Raw genomic sequence first — 6,826 nt, 5'->3', positions numbered from 1 at the left:
TGCAGAGCCTTTTGTGATGAAAGTTCTAGCTGGTGAGATTACCAGGTGGTTCTGAGTGTCTGCTTAACTCTGTTTTGAAGGCTGGCCCTCTTTGAGGTAATCTGATAGTGATTTGCAAAAGCTGGGGAGCTACTGTAATACAACAAACAGCGATAGGCATAACCTCCACCCCTGATAGCTCAATCGAAATGTGTGGAGTATCAACATTCTATCTTAAAGCTCCTCAGATGATTCTACTGTGCAGCCAGAATTAAAAGCTGCAGCTCTAAGAGGTCTGATGACTGTATTTTGAGGGTGGACAAGGAAATCTGGTTTCATTTCAGGATGGTGGACTAAGTATATCCTACAGCTTCTTCATTCCTGCAGCAAGGGACTCAATTGATGATCTTAAATAAGAAGTGAAACTTTCAGTGAACCAGAAGCCTGGATAAATCCTAAGGTATGAGATGTAGACTGGGTTCGTGCAAAAACAGAAAAGCCATTCTAAAATGTGCACAGAAGACTATCGCCACGAAGGTGAAGGGAGCACCAAGACTGTTCCATCTCCAAAGGTGGAAACACCAGAAGCAGGCGAGTATCAAGGACCATCAACATGTAGGTCCTTGGGGCACTGCTGCAGGAGGAGCCAGAGATTCATCTTCCATCAATGCCCTTTCATCTACCCTTGAGCCAATAGCAGTGACAGGATCAGCCTCCAGGTAGGACTCATGGCCAGGAAGCTCAAATTAGACAGGCATGGCCATGTGTCATGAGGCTGGCCATTGCCGGAGGAATGGGGTACCAGAACTGAACACCTCAGAGAAATCTCACCTAGTGACTTATCCTTCTTCACTGTCACTGAGAATAGGCCAGAGGACAATTCAGACCAGCAATATCCCCAAGCACATGACACCCCACGACAGAGAATGCAGCTTAATGGAGAATCTCAACCTTATAGAAAATTAAGTCAAGATCACCACACATTCAAGGAAGACCAACACTACAAAAGATGAGAAAGTCAACAAAGTGGATGAATGAACATCTAATGAAGATAAACAATAGAACAAGCAAAGCAGGCATTGAGAATAGGGTAAGTTTTTCTGATACATGTGTGAGGGGACAGCAGTCACAAGCAAATCAACTAGAGGTCATGCAATTAAAATGTGATTCTTACAATAAGAAACTGAATGAGAAGATGAAATGGATACTTTTTCTGAAATTTAATGTTATTATAATAAAGACTAATTGTATGCCTTATAACCTAGCGCCTAGTGATAGTTTATAAGTTTAGTAGTTCACTTTTTTGGAAAGTACATAATAATATTCAAATAAGAGCTTATAGAAAGCATTTTGAAGAATGAAATGTTTTTTTTGTATCCTTTTAAAAAGACTTGATTCATTCTGAAAAATCATCAGTGAATGAAAAATAAAATTGAAAGAAAAATAAGTTTCCCCACAAAATACATTAAAAAAAACCTTGCCGGTATCTGTATTTTAAGTGTACGGAGTAAAATGGGCCAAATTTTCATAAGCAGTTAATAACAGCTTGTGCAAGGGCTTGTTTCATTTGATTTAGCACCAAGTAAAATACGAGTAAATATGCCATTTAAGATATAGCCAGGTTTCTCCTCCACCTCTTATATTGCCCCACTCCTTCTACCAGGCCACAGTACATAAGCATGCTTCCTCCTAACCCCACTAAGGAATCTAAAAAAATGATTTAAAAATGACTGCTCAGATTATGTATACTGGTAAGATTGTTCCCCCTTAAGACAGATGTCAGTGAATACAAGCAGGTATCAACTTCTTTGATCGGGAATAAAAAACTCCACCGTCAGCAAACTCACTTTCCTGGTCCTTTTTAACCTGTCATATAAAAGCCTTTTTATTGCTACATCTTTTTACTAATTATGACTTTTTTTGTCAAGGAAATTTCCCCCCAGGCATACCTAATCTATTTCTTATTTCCTAATGACAAAGTATGCGTATTCTATGTAGTGTCATGTTTTCTTTTAGTTATTCTTCTTTTTTCAATACTTTAATTTGTTACTCATCAAGGCCTATTGTACATTGGATCAAAAAGAGAACTGGCAAGTTGATCCTAAAGCACACATTTCTTAATCTGAGTAACATCTGAGGACACAAGACTTCAATTACATTTTCTATTAAAGAAAATTCATTCAGCTTTGGTGCTTAACCAAAAATTTGTAACGTTAATTTCTAACATGTTATATCCCCAGTGCCCATGTATTTTCAAAAGAAAATAAGTCTTATCAAAGTAATATTTTCCTAAACGCTATTTGATATATTTAGTATAGCAAACTGAAAATTCTGAGTAAAATGAAGTTAGGTTTAACAACAAAATAAATATAGCTTATAAGCCCACCTTATAGGTTTCTTAGTTTAAAAGCAACAGTAAATTCGTATTCTGTAATGGATCTGTAAATCCAGTTACTTTTATCTGGAATCTTATAGCATCTCACAAAACCATGTCCCATGTGCTAGGCTTTTTTTTTTTCTTTTTTCTGTTTGGCATCTGGCTATACAAAAGCCTCTGATGACATACTTTATCCAAATCAGTATATTTTTCTATTTTCCAGAAACGTATGGAAACCTTATCAAACGCTCTTTCTGAATAAAAGTTAGATTACTGACAATTGCCCTTTTAACTTCGCTCTAACAGAATTTTTAAAAATCTAGACACCTCTGATGATTTTGAATTACACGCAGAACACAGCTGGATGAAACACACCAGACAATTTCAGAAGATACATCTTAGTATCTGACTCATTTGGCATATCTTTACTAGCCAGAATAAATTCCGTAGACATGAATCTAATATAATTTCCAGATAATTCACACATGGTGGAGTCTTAGAATGAGGACCCTCTGAATGAAAAAGGCAGGGATTCTCATCTTGCAGATTACAAGCATTTTTCCTCATGGCGCAGCCCATGCTTCAGGTGCATTTGCGGGAGTTTTGTTTGCAGGCAACCGTGTACGTAGGGCCAGAGCTTGTTGGTTTCTCTTCCCGAGAACGTTTCCAGCACCCCCTTTTTGTGGTAATACTCCAGGACCGGTTTTGTCTGGTCTTCGTAAGCCTTCAGCCTCTTGATGAGCGTCTCTGGCCTGTCGTCCTCGCGCTTCACCAGGGGCTCTCCGGTCACGTCGTCCACGCCCACCACTTTGGGAGGGTTGAACTCCAGGTTGTAGACGCGGCCGCTGGCCGGGTGAACCAGGCGCGCGGCGAGGCGCTGCATCACGTCCTCGAAGGGCACGTTCAGGTTCATCACCAGGTGTATCTGATAAACGCGGTCCAGGGCCTCGGCCTGGGCGAGGGTCCTGGGGAAGCCACACAGCAGCCAGCTGTGCCGCGCGAGGTTTTCCACCTCGGGGAGGGTCAGCCGCGTCATCACGTCGTCGGGGACGAGCTTGCCCTGGCCGATGAAGGCGTTGGCCAGCTTCCCGATTTCGGTGTTTCTCAGCACGTTGTCTCGGAGCACGTCCCCGCTGGACAGCGTCTTGAGCTCGAAGTGCTTGGTGATGCGCAGGGACAGCGTGTGCTTGCCCGAGCCCGGAGAGCCCATGATGAGGGCGCGCAGGAGCCGCCGCGCCGGCCCCATGGCTGCCAGCGAGGCGGGGCTGCGCCGGCGGTTGGCCCGCGCCCCGCGCGCTCGGGCGCCCGCAGGAGGCCCCGGGCCGCGCCCCCGGCCGCGCGCCCAGGGCGCAGCCCGCCCGGAAAGGGGGTGAAGAAGTGGGCGCTGCCCAGGAGCCGATTGGTGAGCTGAAAGACTGAGCCGGGAATTCTCCCCAGCGCAGGATGAAGAGCTGAAGAGCTGGTAAGTAGGAAAAGAAACTTAAACAAGTGTAGATTCAAAAGTTCCACCATTCGCAAGTAGAAAATGAAGACGATGGAGGGATACAGTAGTTCAAGAACTAAAGCGTAGACAGGGATTGCCCAGAATTAAAGAATGATGTGAGCCTGACCGGCGCGGCCCAGTGGTTGAACTTTGACCTAGGACCCAGCAGGTCACGGTTCAATTCCCGGTCAGGGCATATGCCCGGGTTGCAGGCTGGATCCCCAGTCAGGGGAGCGGAGCAGGAGGCAGCCGTCAATGATGTCTCTCTCTCTCCCTCTCCCTTCCTCTCTGAAAGCCATAAAAATTTTGGAGAAAAAAAAAAAAGAATGCTAAGGGTCCTAAGAATGGACAGTGAAATAGTCCAGAGCATCTAGAAGGAAATATTGGCGGAGGTGGGCAGAAAAAGGCTTCTACTGGTGCGGTGTCCCCACTGCTGGTTTGGGAGGCAACTTGCCAGTGGCTATTAGTTTTTTTGAAAATGGCTTCTCAGTCTCTTCCTTAGACAAACACTGTCCAACGAGAAGGCACATATAGGATGTTCGCTTCAGCCTTATTTATAACAGTGAAAAACTGTTAACAACCTAAATGTTCACAGACAAGGGAATGGCTAAGTGAATCTATGTCATGTTGTGGAATATTATGCAGCAGCTAAAAGGACAGAGGCAGATTTCTATGTGCTAACATGAAAAGATTTCTAAGACGTTGTAACTGCAAAAAGTTGCAGAATGATATAATTTGTGTTCAGTTTGTGTTAAAGGGTCGCGTAACTTATGTTTAAAGATACCTATTAAGTGAACCCGGGAAGCCAGGTTTCAAGCAGTGGAAAGACATGACTTGATATTTGCTTTCGAAAGATAGCTTGTCTGCAAGCATGGAAGCAGGGGAAGCTGTTAGGAAGCTACTTCAACAGACCAGCAGAGAGAGAAGAAAGTACTATTTTAATTTAATTTCTCCAATATGAGAGATTGAACATCTTTTCATTTGTTTTTAGACCATTAGTATTTTATTTCCATGTAAATTCTTAAATTGACAATTACAAGTTTCCATCACTTCCTTGGAAAAATGTTTTAGGTTTCATTTACTCCACAAGTTGTGAAAGACCCTTTGCTTTGTCTTGGGGGTCCAGTTGCACTGGCTTAGTACAGCACCAAGCCATGCATCACGTGGTGCTAATGCTAATTAGAGGCTGCCAAGCCACCGATCCTGCATCCACTTCATTCTCTTCCATTCTGGAGGCACTTCATTTCTAAAAATGATCCATAAAAATAATCTGATGGGTTGTTCTCATTCTATAAACAGGAGAGAAAGCTATTTCCAGAATAAAGATTTTGGGAGCAGAAGCCTAACTTCTGTGTTTGTGTTTTGTGGCAGCAGAGTAGCACTGCTACACTAATTCCTCAGACTTCTTTTTTATTGCTTCTGCTATTTTCAGTCTTTAAATAGTGATATAATCTCTCTTCCTGTTTCCGTATCCAAGAGAGTTTACACTGAATAACTAAGGAGATTAAAAAAGTAGATGGATATTTAATAAAAGTTTGGCCTACATTCTCCAGCAAAGGGGAAAAAAGATGTTATAATTTGAAACAGTATTTTTTTATAATACTAAGTGATTTGCATAATAAAGTAACACACTATTGCTGTCTTTTAGGATAACTAATTATATGCACAAACAGGGATCCCACCAAGGCCTTTCTATCCTGGATAGATTTAGAAGTCTAGTATATTCAGCCTTTACTTGCAATATTTAATTTGGTACCAGACTCTGATCCCAGAGAAAGTATCTGCAGAGAGGGCGCAGCATTCGCTTGGCTCCAGGTGTGAGGAGGAGAGGATGGGCCCCAGAGTGGCAGAGAGCTGCTGGAGTGTCAGCACACTGTCATTCTGGCTCCTAACCACCTCACCCCTTCCTCCTTTTCTAGACTGATGTCACATAGACTGTTTGAGACAAATGATTATGAAACTTGTTCTTAGTAGTATCTTCATGGATTCTTTGACAAATACCATAATAGCCAAGTAATATCAACCAATATATTTGACTTCAGTTAGCAAAAAAAAAAAAAAATCTAATGCGAAACCAAAAGTTCATTGAAATTTTCTAGGTATTTCTTTACAGTAACAGAAGCCAAATGGCAGAGTGGTAAAAGAAAAACAGCAGGGGCTCCTCAGATTAGGCCTAGTTTTACATTACTAATCATTTTGAGGTGAAAATTTCCAAGTTAATTTATTGCCCACTCCCTAAGGGAGTGTTAGCAGTTTAGGGCATCGAAGGAGACAGAGCTAAGAGCCACAAGTAGGATAGCAGGGGAGATAATCATTCATTTATTGATTTAGCAAACTTTCAGCGGGCATTTATCTATGTGACTAGTTGTCCTAAGCACGGGGGATGAAGCCCATGAGAAATCTGAAGCCTGAGTGTTCTCCTGACGGTGACCTTCTAGGGGGCATTATGGGCCAGTGTTGCCCAAGTGATCCTCTGGCAAATGTGAGATGATTTTAGATCTCTGCCAGAGAACGTTCCCGTCCCCTACCTCCAGGTTCGATACGTGTGTTTTATTTTACTTTTACATTATTTTGTTACGGAAATTTCAAAAATACATAAAATTAGAAACCGGTAGAGCCCCATGTACTCATCATCTCGTTTCAACAATGGTCAACATTATGCCAATTGTATTCTACCTGCTATTTTTTTTCTGGGGTATTTTCCAATCGTGTTTTATCTTGTATATTTTTCCTGGACCATTTTAAATAATAACACTTTTTAATTTCAGTGATGAATATGTATGTTTTAAAGTGTATAAGAAAAACTATGACTTGCACATCAAACCTAATACTTCACAGTGTTCTTGCTTAGGACAAAACTTAACTATAAATTTAAGTTTTAAAACTGCTACACAGATATGGCAAAGTTCAACAAGGGAGTACACAAATGACTAACATTCATGAACCATTGTTAGAGGAAACGAGATTAAGAGGAGGTAGGAGACACC

The 6,826-nt window shown here is 41.9% G+C and overlaps 1 pseudogene; it reads right to left on the bottom strand.

The window, feature by feature from the left end:
- Positions 1–2,903: 2,903 nt before the first annotated feature.
- LOC107546478 (GTP:AMP phosphotransferase AK3, mitochondrial pseudogene) lies at positions 2,904–3,602 on the bottom strand (annotated as a pseudogene).
- Between the last annotated feature and the right edge of the window lie 3,224 nt (positions 3,603–6,826).

Source organism: Miniopterus natalensis, chromosome 3, assembly GCF_054644295.1.
Source record: "Miniopterus natalensis isolate mMinNat1 chromosome 3, mMinNat1.hap1, whole genome shotgun sequence".
NCBI classification, from domain to species: Eukaryota; Metazoa; Chordata; class Mammalia; order Chiroptera; family Miniopteridae; genus Miniopterus; species Miniopterus natalensis.
This window is presented reverse-complemented; position numbering and strand designations above follow the sequence as displayed.